The sequence below is a fragment of the Mchenga conophoros genome, linkage group LG4 (assembly GCF_057382185.1).
Source record: "Mchenga conophoros isolate Kocher_MC1m ecotype Shallow Benthic linkage group LG4, M_conophoros_male_GT1.1, whole genome shotgun sequence".
Taxonomy (NCBI): domain Eukaryota; kingdom Metazoa; phylum Chordata; class Actinopteri; order Cichliformes; family Cichlidae; genus Mchenga; species Mchenga conophoros.
The window spans coordinates 21,029,468-21,048,295 of NC_140529.1; the positions used below are offsets into that span (position 1 = coordinate 21,029,468).

At 39.9% G+C, this 18,828-nt stretch overlaps 1 protein-coding gene across 1 annotated transcript in view; it reads left to right on the forward strand.

The window, feature by feature from the left end:
- Positions 1 to 6,626: 6,626 nt before the first annotated feature.
- elfn2b (extracellular leucine-rich repeat and fibronectin type III domain containing 2b) overlaps positions 6,627 to 18,828 on the forward strand; it is an 83,813-nt gene continuing 71,611 nt past the window's right edge. The window contains exon 1 of the mRNA XM_085270937.1: positions 6,627 to 6,727. The gene's annotated coding sequence lies outside the window, so the exon portion shown is untranslated. The remainder of the gene's footprint in view (positions 6,728 to 18,828) is intronic.

Here is an 18,828-nt window from a genome sequence, read left to right on the forward strand (position 1 = left end):
GCCAAATAAAGATTGTAATCCTGGGGCCCGTTCTTCGTACGTCGCTTACTACATCCAAGATCAAATGACACATCCAAGATCAAATCATCGCGCTAACCGTGAGCTCGCTAATCCGGTTCCCCGAACACACCTGCTGTTGACGATTACTACAGCTGGACGCAGGAATGTGACATCACTGGGTGTCGTAAAAGGGGCTACGCATCGATAGTAGAAACATTGATCGGCAACCCGCTGATTGGTCGGCGAAAATGTCCAAGGGGCGTGCTCGGTATTTTCCGGCAGCAGAGCAAGAACTCATGAGTGAGGGATTTCAGGAGTTTCAGAGTTTAATTAAAACGCAAGAGAACACTGCAAAGGCTGCAAAAGCAAGGAGAGAGGGCTGGCAGAAAGTTGCTGACAAATCAAACTCGTAGGTAATTTAATAATAATAATAATAATGGATTGGGTTTATATAGCGCTTTCCAAGGCACCCAAAGCGCTTTACGATACCACTATTCATTCACTCCCACATTCACACACTGGTGGAGGCAGCTACGGTTGTAGCCAGGCTGCCATATCGCGCCATCGGCCCCTCTGGCCAGCACCAGTAGGCGGTAGGGTAGATCTATCATATGACACTATATTGTCCAATATCATATGGCATTATATTATATTATAATATGTTATATTATATCCCCTTTCACATTAGAGCCACAACAGGACCCACAAGAACATGGGAACAAGTAAAAGTGGAATACAGGAGTATTCTACAGAATGGTAATATTTATCTCTTAGATTGCTTTGCGTCTCTTGGCAAGGTAATACTGGCCTGTAATACTCTGTTAGTTTGTTCATAACAGCAACCAAGAAAAGGGCAGAGGAAAAAAAGACAGGTGGTGGTCCTGCACCCCCTCGTCAACAAGTTGGTTAAGTAAATAATACCCTCACGGGAATATCGATATCTCTCTATGAGCACACTGTCGCGCTGAGCTAAAGGATCCTGTCTGTCCCGCAATATACGCTGAATTCTGAGGACTCTCCTTATCAATCTTGCACCTTCCGCAATGGGTGGCTCGCGTATACGGACAGGACATGGCTGCGACAGGCTTCCCAAATCCACCTTCGCTTTTATAGCCGTGGTCTCTCATCTTGATTACACGAAGTAATTTACAATTACTACTCTGAAATATGAATTACATCTGTAATAATCACATACATGTAATAGAATGTTAATAGTACATTTCCCTTTTTTAGGAAATGACCTGTATGTATCTGTGTGACATCAATAACAGGATCAAGTGCTGCATTGTCTTCAGTTACATTGATAATATTTATTTATGGTGAAACAGTGGAAAAATATCGCTGTTGCTTTCGTATAAATGAAGCGGACATACCTGAGTGGCCGCGATCTAATCCTGTTTACATAAAGTAAACCTGCTCCCGAGCAGGTTTACGCTTACGGCTCTGTTGCTATGACAGCAAGTCCCGGATGAGCTTCGGGGAACCGAACGATCCAGGATCACGCGAAATCGTCAACAATCTAATCCGGCTAACCTACTTAGCGAGGTACGAAGAACGGGCCCCAGATCTGGTCCCTGAGCTGTAGGTTTAAATTCACTTGGTGTTGACACACTTACAGTCATGTGAGAAAATTCGGACACCCCATAAAATAATCGGCTCTGTATTAATAAATGTTCAAATATCAATATCTAATCATGTTTTCATGTATTACTGGAAAAGAAAGTGACTTAATTGCAATTAAACAAAAAAAAAAAATACACATAAAAAAAAAGATATGAACAAAAATGTGTATTTTAATGGAGGAAAAAGTTAGCACACCCTACCCCTTAATAACTAGTGTTGCCCCCTTTGGCTTATATAACTTCAGTGAGACACCTTTTGTAACCTTTTACTAGTCTCTGACATCGACAGCAAGTTTGGGCCACTCCTCAATGCATAATTCTTACAGCTGTGAGATGTTTGAGGGTTTTCTTGCATGTACAGTCTGTCAAGTCACCCAACAGCATCTCAGTGGGATTAAGATCAGGGCTTTCACTTGGCCTTAATGTCTGGCCTTAATGTTTCTCTCAGAGAGCAAATATTTTCTCCTTGCACACCTCAAACTTGTGTAGTCTCTGATAGTAGAGTCATGCACTTTAACATCGACACTAGCCAGAGCCTGCTGTAGTTCCTGTGATGACATTTTAGGATTTTTGATGACTTCTTTGAGCAATTTGTGGTCTGCTCTAGGGGTGAATATGCTTGGACAGCCAGACCTGGGCGTGGTGGCAGTTGTTTTGAATGTCCACCAGTTGTAAACAATTTTCGAGATGGTGGAATGGCTGATGTCAAATTCCTTTGAGATCTTTTTGAATCTCTTACCAGACTCATAAGCAGCCACAATCTTCTTTCTGAGGGCACCAGACAGCTCTTTAGATCTCACCATGGCGCTCACTTCAACACTTCAACAGTCAGGAGCACACCAAACTAAATCTGAGGTTTAAATAGGGCAAGTCTCCTTTAAAATGCTGGGTAACAATGTACTGATCATGTGCACCTGACAAGATACAACTGTGTGTGATTTTAACCGTTTTAAGTGGGATGACATGTGGGGCTGTCCTAATTTATTCCTCACCTGAATTTGCATTCTTTTTAAATTATGTTTCACATAAAGTTTTAAAAAAGGTTTTTCTTATTTTTCAGTTGTTTAGTTATGTTATTTGGATCCCTCAGTATCATTGAAATTTATATTAAATATCCATGTGTCCAAATACATTTTAAAGTATACAGGCTTTCATAGGGTGTCCTAATTTTCTCACATCACTGTTGCTGGGTTTTTCTAAATGTGCTTTGAGACACTTTTAAAGGTCTCCACAAAGAAGGTGGTTAATCGTTTTACTGTCCAAAGAACTTTCAATATTTATTTATATAGTACAAAACCTCATGTGTCATGCCTCCTGCATACTCTGTTTGTAGAGCATGCACTGAATACCTGTAATTATATCTATCATTTCATAAATCTCGGAATAACCCTATTTATAGGCCTAGCTTTGAAATGCTGGCCTTTGTAAGTGAATGAATGACAAGGCTCCAGCAGACATCATTCAGCCCTTTTGTGGGCATTTACTGAAGCTCCTACAAAGAGTATCAAAGGAAAACTCCAACAATCCTCGTAAATAACCTTGGTTACTTCTGCTGACTTACTTGATTCTTTAAGTAGGTTTACCGAACATGTACAACACACTTTTTTAAAATTATTTTTTTTTACAGATTGTATAGTTTGCTCGTATAGGTTAGAATCCACCAGGAATCTCTCCAGGTACTCTGGCTTCTTCCCAAAGCAATGCAGTTAGAGCTGTTATCCCTGGAACAGACTGGTGACCTGTTTAGGGTGTGCCCCACCACTCGCCCCTGGCAGCTCGAATTGGCCCAACTCTTGAGTTGTGTTGGGTTTTATGGCACTCCCTTTAATTTAAGAATAAGGACATAGGTGGAAAGGCCATATTACAATGTGATATACTGGCCTGATCTTCTATTTCTGTTCCATGATATGTATAGTGGGAACTACTGGCCAGTCAATCCTATGTTGCACATTAGCACGGATCTGTCATAACGACATAAAATGAAGGGCAGTCTAATGATCTTGATTGCCTATTGAGAAAACCTGATGTAATGTGTGAAAACACTATGATGTATGCACAATGAGTCACCTCATCAGCACAGAAACCTGGCATACGATTACATTCGCATCAGACCTGCCCTTAATGCCAATAAAATTATTCCATTCAGGAGGAGGTAAGTGCACGAGCCATTTATCACCCAGCAAGCACAATTACAGACAAAGCCATGGATAAATTGTAGTGTTAAACATTATCATATTGAAGGAAAAAAACAGCAGATGCTGCAAATAACCATATGAAAGAGATGATCTTCTATTTAGCATAGCAGTAAAAATAAGAAAATATACTTAAACTGAAGCTAATGCTTGCTGACAATGTTTCAAAGTTAACCATGTTGATATATAAATGATTGCTGGGAACAAAAAACACATTCAGCTGTTGACTTTCCAAAATAAAAGCCTGCAAAAATCAAGGCAACACCAAACACACATAAATAAAGCAAGCAGAAAATGGATGCACCCATCTGGAAAGATTTCAACTGATTCATTATTGGAGTAGCCAGTGTCATAATCCCAGAACCTTATTAGTGATATAATAACATCCCCATTTCTTTCCAACATAGTGATCACAAGAAGTATCAGGAATTAAAGGTCCTGACAGTAATTCGGTAATAAAAGAGGAGTCATTAATTGTTTGGCTGCTAGGAAAACGTTTGCATGCATCAAAGTGAGAGTGAATATAGGAAAGAAGTATTTATGACTAGACAGCTGGTTGAGGTTAGTTATGAATGCGAGCATGCAGGCCAGCAATTTTGGGTCCCATGAGAGCAAAAGCTCTAGCCTGAAGCTCGACATTTTCTAGTCTGACAAAATTATGCTTTTGAGAGATGACCTATCTTTTTAGCTTCATGTGAACTTTTAAATGGCTAACCAGTCTGTTCAAATATGTCTGATAGACAAACTCCTGTAGATTTTTTTTTTCATGATTACATGACGTTACTCCATAAACCGGTGACGTAAATACTTTTTAACTTAAGCAAATAACTTCATTTCGATAACTTTGTCATCAATATTGGTCAAATTTATCCTCAGTCATGGTTTTCCATCAGTTTAATTATAGTCTACGGCTCACCCAGTTTGCTCGAGGATCTTTATTGGATATGTGTAGATACAGATAAAAAAAAAAAAACCTTAATAACCTAAGAAGGTAGGTCAACAAACACTTTTTGACTCCTGTTCTAAATTCTTGGCTAATAGTAGACCAGAACTGAACAAATGCAGGCGACAGAAGAATATTAGAGAATTTCCTTAGATACTTGTGTGGAAAAAAGGGATAAGTAAGAGAGGTCAAACACACTACAACTTAAGAAAACACCAGCAAACAGAAAAATGCTGCAAAAGCACACAGAATACACTGGAAACTGAATAAAACACAGTAGAAGTAGAAAAAATGTCACAAAAGCCTCTTAAGTTGCTCCCTGATGGGGCCGCGCCCTCGCTGACCCTGGTTCTGCTTTAGGTTTCTTCCTGTTAAAAGGGAGTTTTTCTATTCCATTGTCGTCCAAGTGCTTGCTCATAGTGATATGATAGTTGGGGTTTTGTCGTTTTCTTTCTTTACCTTCTTTACCTTGCGATGTAAAGGAAACTGTTGTTGTGATTTGGTTTTATATAAATAAAACTGAATTGAATTGAATTGAATTTCACCAGGGTCACCATATATCTGATTTATGTGTGTGGGTATTGGAAAACAAAACAAGAACAAAACAAAAACCTTTTGCATGATGATTTTTGATGCAAGAAATCCCCATTATTTTTGGAACAGGTCCATTTTAGCGTAGACAGTACAACACAGCCTATTGTGCATGCAAGCATAAACATTTAAAGAGGTCACCACATATGAAGGCAGATGCAGCGAAATTAAATTTGTTGTGCATCATGCTACGACAAACCATTGCGTTGGCTCAACAGTGGACCTACTGATATGAATAAAAATGAATAAGTCTCAATGCCACAGCACTCTCTTGAGCTAATAGTCCTCTGCTGGCAGAGAAAAAAAGACAGAGATTGAGAGTGTGTGAGTTAATAAGCTGAGGTAAACATGTGTGTTTGCATGTGTATGGGCGTGCTGCCTTCTGTGATGGAAAAAAATGAAGTGTGAAATGAGGAGGGGAAGAGTGTTAATTGAGTATGATTACACCTTCAACATATTTCTTGCCGTGAAAAAAACAGAATCATCCTCCCCACTGTCCACACAGGCAGAACATCCTCAGGGGTTTCTCATACCTCTAGATTTTTCCTGCAATAGCCTGATTCACAAACTGCTGGGAAAATTCATCGCTCCCATCCTACTCCATCTTAGAGCTTCAAATGTGTTTGCGGTTAAAATGAGAGGGAAGAGAAGGAAGAGGAGGAGGAGGAACTGTCAAAAACGTAGGCTCTCATTTGAACACAACAATGCATTTTTTATTGTCCCCTCACCATAACCTAGAAAAAAAATGCTGCAAATTATTGAATTGTGCTTGGGGTCAGATGCTGCTTTTAGCATTATTGTGTTTTTGGAAGGAGTAAATAATTAACATATTTCAAGAAACTGTACTTATTAAAAGGTCTTTCATTGGTTTCTTTTTCCTTTCTTTCTTTCTTTCTTTTTTTTTTTGCATCTGTTCAATCAAGTTTTACGAGGGCAGTCAGATTGCTTGTGCGCCTATTCACGTCTTGAATGTGAGGTGGAAGGAATCACTGATGCAGTGACTGCATGTCTGTGTCAGCCTCCTGTGTGTGCATGCAGAGTTATGGCAATCAACGCTGGATAATCCTAGGTGTGATGACTTGAAGATTTTATGAATATTAAACACCAAACACCAGCAATTAAAAGAGGTTAAGTGGTGACCCAATCCGCAGGTAGGTTATACTGTAGTGAAAATGAAGCCAGTTGTAGATGCCCACTGCAGTTGGACTATATTAGTCTACGCAGAGGTCTAGGCTATGCATCCTCCCTCCCTCTCTATCTCTCCCCCTCTCTCTCTCACTTATCCACTCCCGCCGTGGTGGTGAGCCTGCGACGTTGGATGGAAAAAAAGCTCCCTTTTTGTTCCCTCGACGCACGATTTGGAGGAAAAATGAGTGAAGGTACTGTACAAAAATTGCCCCTTTTCATCTTTTATATTTTTTAATTATTTATTTATTTTAACCCAACCTGGTATGATAAAATATATGCACGCGACGGCAACGGGAGGACGCACCTGCACCACAGACTCCCAACGCTTTGCTAGGTTGAGTCCTCTTGGTGCAACAGAAGCCCCATATGGCAGATTTCATGAGGTCATGGAAGCACGCTTTTCCCTGTTTGTGGTTTGAATTATCCGCGATGAGGAGCAAAGTTAGGTTTTAGAAATATGTACGTGCAATCAGGAGAATTTTATTGCTGGGTATTAGCGCGCATTTTCTTCGGGTTTTTTTTTCTTTTCTTTTTGGTACAGTTGTCGTTCATAAGGTGGTATTCCTGCGCGACTGGCTTTAGAAGTGATTAAAATCTGTGGCGGTAGATTTAGAGTGTCACATGAAGCTTGGCTGGTATTTATGCTGGATTCTGCGGAGATAGGATGGCCGGGCAGAGTACGCGCCATGGACAGATGTGCGCGAGGGGATTTAGTGTCGAGGGAGGGAATCGCTCAGGGCATAAAACTGACTGTGCGTGCGCGCGCGCGTGTGCTCTAGCTTGTGGGTTTTTCTTTTTTTCTTTTTTTTTCTTTTTGGAGGGTGAATGGATGGACCAGCTACTCTGTTGCGCTACAGACACCTCTCTGTTCTTCTACCTGCAGTCAGGGCTTTGGCTTAAGCTGCCTTTAGTTTCACTGTGCTCGCGCGTGTGTGAGTTAGCGATTGAGGGAGAGACAGAGAGAGAGAGATAGTCTGCCGGCAGCAGCAACAGTGTCCGACTACTGACCGATGGACCGCACAGATTCTTTCGCCCACACATTTTTAGGCTGCTAGGCACGAGATAACAGTTAGCAAATGTGAACAACACTTATCTTTTTTGTTGTAATCACTAACTTGATTATATTAATTGTAGGGCTGCAACTAAAGATTTTTTGGGTAGTCGACTAACAAACAATTTTTCGCTCATTAGTCGATTAGTCAGGGATTATTTCAATAACTCTAATTATCTCCGTGTCCTGTGGAGAAACGTCCTGTTCTAGGCTCCAGTACCTCACCTGCTCAAGTCTGCCCACCTGCGAATATCACCCTTTTGTCTCATCCCACAGCAAATTAAAATAATGACCCAGGAAACATATGAATTAGGTATTAGGCAATACACATTATAGCGCTAGTAGTATTTAAACAAATAATAATGTGCAAATAGGAACTGGAAAAAGACTTCTGTCCCTACGTTCAAAACAAGCTTCCACAATTAAATCAAAATATTTTTAGTTTCCAGTCCAAATTAACAAAGTTTCCGAAGTTTTCAGATGATTCAGTTCATGAATTCACGATTGCAGTGGACGTGCTCTGGAGTGACGCTTGCTGACAACCATGCTAAAGATGCTCTCTGTTGTGACTTCAGCCATCTGAGAGGTGCTCAAGCCTTTTTACAGGACAAACACATCTATACAATAAAATCCTGCGTCGATGAAATTTTATAGTCGACGTCATCGATTATGTCGACATATCGTTGCAGCCCTAATTAATTGACAGTGTCTGGAGACACTGATGCAGTAGTGGGTGTCCAAGCTGTTGTGCGTGTGTGTGCGTGTGTACGCGTGCATGTGTGTCTTTGAAAATGATCTGCATACATCATGTAAATAGACAGTATAACAAAGGAAGGACTTGTGTTCACTTAGATAATGAAAGAGGGAATGCATATAATCAACAAATGAGGATGCTTCCTGAAATGGTGCCATTGGTTTCTCCTTATAGTGGCAGGCTTGGACAGGTGACAAATTAAAAGAGAAAACATAAACGGTTGACCCGGCAGTGAGGAGACCCCCGTTGGCTCTGTTATGCCTGTGGGGTTATTTTGCTGATGGTTTTGGTCCACTTAGATGAATGCATTGGACCAAATTTGTGGAGGCTTGCTCTGACAGCCTGTTTTTCTACATCCTGACTAGAATGGTCTCTTCCAGGATTATAGGGCCTCCATCCATAGGGCACAGTGGTTCACTAAATGGTATGATGACTATGAAAATACTATGACTCATTAACTGCTGCTTTCGCTACACCTAAATCATAATTACTTGCACATAATTAACAAATAGCCTAACGATGATGCTCGACACCATCACCAAAACACAAAGCTGGGGAATACATTATTATATTTTATTATATATGTATTACATATGAGAGGTGGGAATCATCAGATATCCCAAGATACGATTATTACCACGATACTTCACTCATGATTTTTTATTTTACATTTTGTGACAATTGCAATAACATATATTGTGAATTATCACCTTTTTCAACTGCAAATTATCCTTAAAGTTTAACTCTGACATTATCTGTTTTATCCAAAGTTATCTCACTTCATCAATTATTGCCCTAATACCGAAGTCAGTAGTCATCAGTATGCCATTATATGGGGTGAAGTTCACAAATATATGCAATATATTTCTGATAATACAGCAGTTAACTGATGAATCAGTGAACATTGCGTGTTTCTGTCTACATGGACAGAAAATCACATTTAACTATTACATCTGTACTCAGCAACCTTGCCCTGTTCCATATGAATATATCCAGAATACAACCAGCTAGTAGTCAGCTAAGTCAAGTCCCCACAAGTTATGCTTATTCATAAAGACTCAGACTGATATCAATATGTTGGCAATCTGTCTGCATTTATAAATTAGATAGAACTTGCAAACCTTCTGCAGCCTCTCTATTGGTGACTGTCCAAGTCAGACTGCGACTGTTTGCAGAAAGGTTGCTTCCTATCAAGTGAGATAAGGCCTCTTGTTTCTACTATTCCCAGAGAATTTTAACTTTTTAACAAAACACACATATTTAGTGTCTCTTCATCAATACAATATTGTCTCACAAAATATCGCAATACAATACTGAATCTTTTTTCTCTCCCAACCCTATTATTTATCAGAATCAGGATCCAGAATCCTGCTATAATTTTGTTATTGTGATTATTTTCCTTTCATTTGTCACATGTCAATTTCCTAAGCAGGGGGTTCCTTCGTATGCCATATACTAAATTAGCTTTCACTAAAGTGAAAGCCTTTACTGGCCTTTTTTACCTTGGCTCATTCAATCACTGTCGTCACCTACTTGCATAAATAAAAAATACATAAGAGCTACATGTCAAACTATAGAGAGCCCCATATCTTCCCTTAATAGTATCAGTTTGCCTTCCACACATTTCTTAATTTTCTCTCTACCTGCTGCATTCATTTGTCCCATGATTCCTTTTGTTGCCCCTGGAGGAATGATGAGCAGTCTCCAATCAATTGCAATCACAGATCAGTGGTGCACCAAGGAAGAAGGGGGAGAGAAAATCAGTAGGGGAGGTGTGCCTGGGAGACCTAAATAATGACCACCTACCAACCAAAAGCCTTTGGCTTGCTGCAATATAATCTTCACTTCATCAGGATGCTATTGAACTGTGTTACTCATAAAAAATCTGTGCTGCTGACTGTTAGGTTAGATCTCAAGAGCTGACAAATATAATACTAGCAAAAACTTTGATTTCAGTTTTTATGAATGAAAACACTATAAATTGACACTGTAGAGTTCACTGTGCATAAAACGGAGGAAAGAAAGATAGGTGAGTGGAGGACTGGACTGGTGCCAGATGGGTGGGAGCTTCAGTAGTTATTGAAAAGTTAATGACTTGAGCCATTAGTGCAATTTTATGGTCTTAACCTCAGAGCACTTAGAGACCAAGATAGTTAGAGCTCAGCTAGCCTAATTTAGGCATCTTGTCCTAGGATCCAGGTCAAACGATGGTGGTTTGGTGAAGGAGTCTAGATGTAAAACACAATATTTGCTATCAGAGAGAAAGGACATTCTTTTTTCTCTTTCTATTCCATATGGCCAGTATAATAGCACAAACTAATGTGGAGATTAAATGCATAAAAAATGTTGTACATATCTGACGACATGTATAGTGTGCACTTCTGATTACTGATGGGATATAAACCCAGATGGCTGGGAGCGTGACTGACTGCTTAGCTGCCTTGCTACTAAATCACTACTGCTACATCTCACAGCCGACTTGTTGAGATGTTGCCATTTTGCAACTCTAGACTCCAAATTCAGCCTTATTGATAACAGTATACAAGAAATGTAGGATTTAAAACACAGGACTGAAACCTCCTATGACAAGGAGACATATGGGACCGAGACTAATGGGCTTAAAAGTCAGTATTTTATATGATCACTAGTAGTTATCAGCCTTGTTTAAGGAAATTAGAAGCTCTTCTTTGGATACTGACTGTCTTTTGTTCAGTTCAGTGTGATCATGATCCCATTCTGCTTCAGTGATGTTGAGGTCCAGGTTCTGGGGAGGCCAGTCCATGACTGATAGTTTTCCATTGTGTATTTCCCAGGTACACTTTTACTCCATTGGCAGTGTTTTTGGGATCGTTGTCATGCTGAAAAATGAAGTTGTTGCCAATTTGTACTGCATGGCGGATCAGCACCTGATGATACTTTTCTGTGGTTCATACTTCCACTGACCTTCACGAGGATCCCCAACAGTGCTGGCTCAAATGCACCAAACCATGACTCCACCATGTCTTTCAGATGGCTGTAGATAGTCACTTTGGTACCGTTCTCCTGCCCTCTTCTATACATACTGCTGATGATTTGAGTTAGAAAATAAATTAATTTGGATCCATTACTCCATCAGACCTGTTGCCCCTGATTTTCAGTCAGGTTCTTGTGTAGTTTAGCGTATCTCAGCCTTCTTTCCCTGCTTCCCTTCCTTAATAATGACTTGTTGACAGCCACTATTCCCCTGAGTTTTTGATGACACTTCAGTGAACAGTGCATGAATCAACTGAAGGGCCAGATGCACCATCTTTGGTCGTGTGTGAGGTCTTTGCAGGATTTGTTTTTATTTCTTAAAGAGATGGCTTGTCAGATACTGTTCATCTGCTGTAGATACATTTTTAGGTTTTCCTCTTTTTCTTTTATCTTTCATTTGTCCAGTTTCTTCAGTTTTTTCCCAAAGGCATTCTGAAAAATGCAAAGTTTTTGGATAATGCCTCTTTGGGGATCCCCTTGGTTGGTGAAGTAATATTATTTTATCCCTGTCAAACCTTGGTATCATTGGCATTTTTATGGATTCAGCTAGTTAGTAATAAGTGCCTTAAAGATACAATTTAAAATTCATTTAAATGTTTTCTGGCATGTGTAGACACAGCAGTAATTAATCTTTTGAGTTAGGTACCTTTTCTAATCATAGGTCAGTGTTAAGTAACTTGCAGGGGACCAAACTTTGAAAGACCTTCAGAAAGCCTGGTTAACTGAAGACCATCTAAAAATTACAACAAAAGTCTGGCCTCTTGGAAGCAAAAAAGAAATGAAAAGGTGAGCTGGATCAAGACTTTTGCACAGTACTGTATATTTACAACGGGGTCTTCAACTAGCTTTTTAACTGATAAACTATTATAATAATATAAAAATGATTTTTTTTCCTTTCCTATTCATACCTTCTCTATCTGAAGATAGAGACTATGAAAAATCTGCCACACTGTAAAATTGTAGACTTCTGTAAACCTTTACAGTAAATAAAGATGTAAATGTCAGTATCGTGCCTTCCTAAATGCAGGGTTGATTTACTAAGTTGCAGTCCATTATGGGCCAGTTCATTTTGAGCACTGTGCTCATAATGGACTTACCTAAAGTTTATATTCCTGGAAAGCAGGTTTCTCAGCTCACTGGCCCACAATTGTTACTCCCCACCAGATTTACCTCTCGTAGCGTCCCTTTTTCCCAGCCACGCCCCTCCAAATCAATGTCTGGATCCACCAGAAAAGATTATGCAAAGATCCTGAGAGGGATAACCCCAGGGAAACATCCACACTTGCTTACTCCTCCACATCAAAATTCTTGGCCACAGCACACTGTGCTCCCTTTTCAGCCTACCAGCTGTTGCGGTGCTGTGTGCAATCAATACAACAGTCATGTTCCACAACAACTGTCACTCCTTCACTGCCCAGAACCTGTGGGAGGTCCCCTTGGGCAAGAAACTGAGACACATAGTAGACAGTGAATCTGTGACGGGGTTTCAGAAATGTAACATCCAGTGACAGATTTGAGAGATTTAGAGTCAGTTTCATTAGCTGTACTTCAACTAGGCGGGAATGTGTTGATAGGGGGGAAATCTGTGTTTCCCTGTGTCGGAGGATGAGACGTGAAAGGAATACAGAGGGTTTACACAGAACGGTGCCAGGGAGTGGGAGAAATGATGGAAAGCAATGCATGTAACAGGTAGAGATGGGAAATAAGAATGTTACAGTATGAGGAGTAAGGGCAAGAAGAACGGGAAAAAACAGGGAGGAATGAGAAGCTGGTGAACCAGCTCTTCAACACCACCTAACCCGCTGAATGACAGGAACTCTCACAGGAGGGTTCAAGCACATCTCATACCTGTCAAGCTAACCATAAATTCAGGAAAGAGTTGATGGAAAATCTGCAGAAATCCTTGTCACCAAGTATTTTCAACCCAGTGCTGAGCGTAAAGTCCCACGCTGCCGAGTGGCACAGACCCGTTATGTGCTACCTGAACTCAGCTACAGTGTGACTTTAAAAACAATGCTGAAGTCATTTTAGCTGAATCAGCTAGAGGCATAGGCGTTCTTTTCTCATTACTTTCATAGCCACATGCAGATCCGCTGAAAGCCAGCGGGCTTTAAACAGTGTGGGAATTGACAAGCACTTTTAAGTAAGGACTCAGCTCCACATCTGCTCAGTAAACTCACATGAGCCTTTATTTCAGGGCCAGTCTGATTTCGGTTCTCGCATTAATAGATTTGCAACTCTGAGCTTTATGACTGTAATTGGAGTGACAAAGTGGTGCAATATGACCTGACACTGACAAAATGATTCTGACGGAGAATGGCTGTCGCACACAAAGAGGAGGATGCACTGATGCGTGTCTGTCTGATGGTAGGTGTTGGTGACAAACTCAAGCAACACGTGCGCGAGTGTTTTGATGTGTGTATGGACGGTCACGCCTCGCTTCAGAATAGAACATCACAAATTGGCTACACTGTGAGAAAATTTTTCAGCATTGCAATGGTAATGCATTTAAAGGGGCAAAGTTCAAGCAATCAGCAGAGCTGCACTGCTGCACACGCGATAAACCTTCTTCTTGACATCGTGCTTCGAAACTATTCAAGCTGCAAATTTTGCCGTCTCTCCCTGCACTCTGCCAGTGCACATTTCCCCTGCTCAGCTTCAACTACCACGTCACCCACCTGCAGACCTGCAGACTGACTGGAGGTATTTTTACCCATCATTCCCCAATACCTCTACGCAAGTGTTTTCTGCCAGGAGTGATGAGGTCAGAACTCTATTCTCTGCCTTACGTAAGTACTCCAAATGTGAGTTGTCTGACTGAAATGGTCAGAGAGAGGGAAAAAAAAACATATCATCATATAAGAGTCAAGGTTCCAGATCTGTGTATTTACTGTAAGGTGGTGATCTGGACCAATAAGTCCACAGTGTTTCAAAAGTGAATGGAAATTAGTTCAACTAGTTTAAACTTTATGAAGTGTTTGGAGGCTTTCTAAATTTAATAATCTCCAGAGGATGAAGGCGTTTTGACATGACTCATCCAATATGCAGCTGTTACTGATGTGAATCATAAGAGCAATATTTTTAGAGTCTTAGAAAATGGACTTACTCATATGTTAAGCGCACACAATATGAAACTGTTTACCTTGTAAGTGTCAATCAAAATCAGTGTCAGAGAAAAAAAGTATATTGGAGCTATTTTAAATGCTGTGATTGGTGATTCTTTTTAAATTTTCCACCATATCTGCACAGACCTCAACAGAAGGTTGATGAAGCTTTTGCATGTCTGGATGGACGCTTATTATGATCCATGAATGTTATGCATGTGCTCTTTTTTTCATGGCATGAAGATGTACTGTATCTGCTTAGTGTTTAGTGTTTGTGTGTACTGTATGTGTGTTAAGTAAGGACGCCATCTGCCATCATCTTTGGTTTGTGCCAACCCCCCCCCCCCCTTTTTAACTCACACCCATGCTCATATATACAAAATCCCTCGGCGTTTGAGTTTCATGAAGGAGCGGGAAAAAAAACTCGCTTGCCTGCTGTGGAAGTGTGTGTGTGTGTGTGTGAGAAGGGGAGGCAGAAAGTAGAGTGGGAGGGATGTGTAGAGCAGTGCAATTGTTCAAGGGTGATGAATAAAAGCACAGAGATTAATCGCAAGAGAAACTTGTGGTATTTCTGCTTGATATTTAACCTCTGGTATGCTACTTTGACTTTGAATGGATGCTTAGCATATTTTCTTGTAGATTACACACACAAACACGTACACACAAATAATGAAATACAGTTACATGCACATACTTGCACACACATAGCAAGTGGATTTTGGAATAATGCCTTGTTTTTCTGAACTGCCCTAGATTCATTTGGCATCTGTGCTGCACACTCATCTCTCTCTCTCTCTCTCTGTTGTTATCACTCTGCTTTTCCTCTTACCCACAGACAGCGACACTTTCCATCGCCCCTTTTCTTGTAGCCTGCCTCTCTTGGATATCTTCCTCTTTCCCTGTCGTTATCCATCTTTCCCCCGTCTTCCCTCCTCTGTTAGTACTGACTGCTAAGATCTGGGTATAAATATTTTAGCTCTGTCACCCATTCTGCAACTGCAGTTTCACAGAGAGACTGTATCTCTAGTCAGCCTGCTTGTGTGTGTGTGTGCCTGTGTGCATGCCTAGGCACTGTTGATTTGGATGAGTATTTGGTGGCATGTTCTACTGAAGCATCTGTTTGCATTCTAATTAGTGTGATTTTTGCCTACAGAAGCTGACTGTTGCAATGTCTTGGTCACAGAGTTGGTCTAGAACCCAGTTTGTGAAATGTGTTATTTGTTTTCCTCTTACATACGCAAAAGTTAAGAGCATTCTGGTACTGAAAACAAAACGGCATCCAGAGAGCACTGAACACCTGAATACAGTGGCAATTGTTTCATCTGTTGAGCATTTTTGTTTTAAGCAATTTTCTAAAGAAAAGAGGCATTTATTGGGCTTTATGATTCACTGAAGCTGCATTTTGTTGTGGGAAAAAGGTGAAGACAGACGCTGGAGGCCTCATGGCTGATTTAATGGAAAAAGCCAAGCACTGACAAATCAGTAAGTTTGCAATGCTTTTATAAAGTTTGAAAACATGTTTAGGTCTTCTATATTTTGTCATGATTTAGACTTGATTCTTTTTGCCCTTCAGTCTAAAGACATTAAAAAAGCAAAAAGCAGTTTTTTTTAAATACAGATATGCTATAAATGTGTATGCCTTGCTGCTTCTACAAACTAATTGGAGTACACCTGTTCCTAACTGAATTCACTGAACCTTATCTGCATAAGATCTCAGTTTCATGGGCCTTGCGATCAGTAGGAGACCCTGCTGGGGAAACATCTTTTTTTGCATTAAAGATGCTGTTCTATATGCAAACATTAGAAAGGTACTTCCCGAGCAGTAGTGAAAATGTGGTCGGTGCAATGGAGACTTTCACTTTCAAAGTGAAAGCTGCATTTTTGAAACTTATTTGGTTGCAGGGTCAGGCATTCAAAGTAAAGGATGAAGATGAATTATCTCTGTTTCTGGTTTGCATTACTCTTACAACCCCTCATCTAAAAGTCTAGGGGGGACAACCCAACCAGAAATCTGGAACAAGATTATGGAACGAGCATAATATATGAAAAATTATATATAATATATATAATATATAAACTGTATAGCAAACTGTAGCAAAATGTGCAACAATATATATATATAAAATGTAGCAAGTAGACGTCAGGGTCTCTAAGACCAAGACAAGAATCATAAATCCCCACTCAGAAAAGAAAAGAAATACTTAGCTATATCTAAAAACTAAATTTCAGTTCAGCTTCCTGGATGGTCATGAAAAAAGAGGAAACCTATAAAAACACAGTGGCAGAGAACCCAATTCAAGGGCCTGAATATGAGGGCAGCAATAGAGTTCAAATCAATCCTATATGATTTAAATTTGGCTGATATCCCCTTTTAAAGTAGCATCCTTGTGTAATTATAAACTGTTCCCAGCAATTCTGCTGTGCTTTGGATTGCTGCTGTTCTTTCAGATTTCCATTTGTGACATGCACTGGATTTCCTCCACTATGTCAAAATGACAACCGTTCAAAATGAAATTTGTTTTGGGGATGAGGAAGAAATTTAAATCAACACGATCTGGCAAATAGGCAATGTTTTGAGGAACTACTATGTTGATGGATTTAAAAACAGTCTGTTAGCAGACACAATGTGGCACATGCCTTAGTTCAGGATGTTTTTGACAAATGTTCTCTAGTTCAGATGGCACAAAAGTTGCAGTAAAGCTCAGCACTGGCAGTCTGTGGAAAAACTTGAGAATGCATTTGGTCTTGCGCCTCACTTAATGCGCTTCCACTGGGCTTAGACAGAAGGGTGAATTCAGGTTTGATTATGCAGCTCCAAATCACAACAACAGTCACCTCAAAGTCCTTTCTACTGTAAGGTAAATAAGCTACAGTATTCTGGAGAAACACCCAATAATCAAAAGACCCCATATGAGCTAGCACTTTGCAACGGTGGGAAGGAGAAACTGGCTTTTAACAGGAGTAAAACTCCAGCAGAAGCGAATCCTTTCCTGGTAGTTGTTGTTAATGATAATCATTTCCATGAAGGCAGAGTCTGAGATTTTTCCTTTAAAAAAAAAAAAACATTTACATGAAAAACTTGGCTTTTGCATTTTCATTGTGGGCACTATTTGTGGATTAGTGAGAAAAACAACAAATTAAATTGATTTTCGGATGAGTTGGAAGCTGTGGAAAACTTCCAAAGTGACTGTATTTTATGAAAAAAATACTGAAACACGAAAAGCTCTGTTTGGACGGATCACCCTTTGATGATTCTGGGAAGACCACTTCTAAATTGTTCCAGCGGATTAGAGATTAGATCATCCCCCACTAACCTGCAGCCTGCAAAAACCTGTAGGTACTTGTGGCTGCTTTTAGCTTACAGATTTCCAGACATGAAAAAAAAACAACAACTCTGTATATCTTTGTGCCTTCATTCATAAAAAAGACTCATGTTCACATGCTTTCAGATTTACAGTTATGTTTTCTGGCTGAGAGTCTTCAGCTGTGGACTAATGCAGAAATAAGTAATCAATAGTCAAACACTACCTTTCCTTTAGTCAATAATAATATTGATTGCGGTACATCCTCAGTTAAAACAAGCCAGGGAAAGTTCCTTTGTTCTTCTTTTTCATTTTCCAGAGTCTAAAGCTGTTTTGTTTTGTTTTGCTGGTCTGTAGTCACAGAAACCCACACAGACGCACTGCGGGCCCTGAATACAAGCAGACATAGGCTGTAAAATGTGCACAAAGCTAAGCCAAATGCACATCACATAAACACAATGCATATGCATCCTCTTTGCTCTCCTAGGGTTTCAAATCATTTCACAAATGCTCACACTTAATCCAGGCTTAGGTGTGTGTGTGTGTGTGTGCGTGTGCGTGTGTGTGTGTGTGTGTTGTGTATGTGACACTGTACTGTGCCATGGTTTATATGCATGGCACAGTCATGTCGTTTATACAGTCTCATACTTTTCTAAACAGCTTACATAATAAAAGTTATGAAGTAGTAGGCAAACCTTCATGATTTGGATACCAAAGATCTGAAGCATAAATAGATTTTTTTCTTAAAATCTAAATGTTTTTGTTTTTATTCAGATAGAAATCCACTAGCTGCTGGAGCTGATGATGACAATGACTACATATCTGTTCCTGCAGTTTGTTATAGTTGCCTGAGAGAGTGAGTGAGTCAGTGTATATGTCTGAAAGCCTTGTCTTTTAGTATTATATTACATAATATATATCGCAACCACGCAAAATATCCATGATTGTAAAATGTCACAATTCACACTGATGCCAACCACCTTTCTTAAATTAAACTTAAGTCCAGTTTTCATCAATAAAGGATGTTTTCATGATACTTCATATGTATTTGAGTTAATAATTCTTACCT